Source organism: Temnothorax curvispinosus, unplaced genomic scaffold, assembly GCF_003070985.1.
Source record: "Temnothorax curvispinosus isolate PA1 unplaced genomic scaffold, ASM307098v1 QBEX01012938.1, whole genome shotgun sequence".
NCBI lineage: Eukaryota > Metazoa > Arthropoda > Insecta > Hymenoptera > Formicidae > Temnothorax > Temnothorax curvispinosus.
The window spans coordinates 34,425-34,940 of NW_020222718.1; positions in this window are offsets into that span (position 1 = coordinate 34,425).

Genomic DNA, 516 nt, shown 5'->3' on the forward strand with positions numbered 1-516 from the left:
TTAAAATTATTTAAAATTATTTAAATTATTACGTGGGTTAAAATGCAATATGAAAGTTATAACAATTAAATGCATGCTGTGAAACAAATTATCATCCGACTAAAACGGAATAAGAGGCTATAACTATTATTTTCTTTCATCTTGAGTTATTGTAATTCTCTTTTGTTATATAAGAAATAAAAATCATTTTTTATAAAAGGCACATTCAGTATGTGTATATATATATCTATATATCTAATCATGTTTTTTTATTATTAAAGGAAAGTTCCCTATTATGAGATAAGTTTTTAATATGCGATAGTGGGGTTTCTGCTAAACTAATAGCTCATTTTTTACATTTTTTTTTTAATTTTCAGAAAAATTAATATTTAAATTAGATTTTACATTTCAGCACCTTAAAGCTTATTAAATTTCCTTCAAAATGACCTACTATATTTTTCAATTCTGCTCACTCCGATAATCACACAAAATAGATATGTGGTATCTCATAATAGGGGACTTTTCTCTATATGTATA